The sequence below is a fragment of the Myotis davidii genome, unplaced genomic scaffold (assembly GCF_000327345.1).
Source record: "Myotis davidii unplaced genomic scaffold, ASM32734v1 scaffold1648, whole genome shotgun sequence".
Lineage (NCBI taxonomy): Eukaryota > Metazoa > Chordata > Mammalia > Chiroptera > Vespertilionidae > Myotis > Myotis davidii.
Genome location: NW_006299276.1, coordinates 177,282 through 177,735, shown reverse-complemented (window position 1 = coordinate 177,735; position 454 = coordinate 177,282). Strand labels below are relative to the sequence as shown.

Here is a 454-nt window from a genome sequence, read left to right as displayed (position 1 = left end):
ACCACATATTGGGTCATAAACAAAAGCTCCCCAAATTCAAGAAGATTGAAATCATACCAATCATCTCCTCAGACCACAATGGCATAATATTAGAAATAAACTATAATAAAAACAACCCAAATACTCAAACACTTGGAAGCAAAATAGCATGTTATTAAATATTGATTGGATTACCAATGAGATCAAAGAAGAAATTAAAAACATCCTGGAAACTAATGACAATGAAAACACAATTCTAATCCGATGGGACACAATGAAAGCAATCATAAGAGGGAAGTTTATAGCTCTGCAGGCCTATCTCAAAAAACAAGAAAAAATGATAGTAAATGAACTAACTCTACAACTCAAAGAATTAGAAAGAGACCAACAAGAAAAGCGCAGAGTGAGCAGAAGGAAGGAGATAATAAAGATTAGACCAGAAATAAATAACATTGAAACAAACAAACAAAAAAAA

At 31.7% G+C, this 454-nt stretch overlaps 1 long non-coding RNA gene across 1 annotated transcript in view; it reads right to left on the bottom strand.

Moving 5' to 3' along the window:
* LOC107184841 overlaps positions 1-95 on the bottom strand; it is a 16,772-nt gene extending 16,677 nt beyond the window's left edge. The window contains exon 1 of the long non-coding RNA XR_001515744.1: positions 3-95. This is a non-coding gene — a long non-coding RNA (uncharacterized LOC107184841). The remainder of the gene's footprint in view (positions 1-2) is intronic.
* Between the last annotated feature and the right edge of the window lie 359 nt (positions 96-454).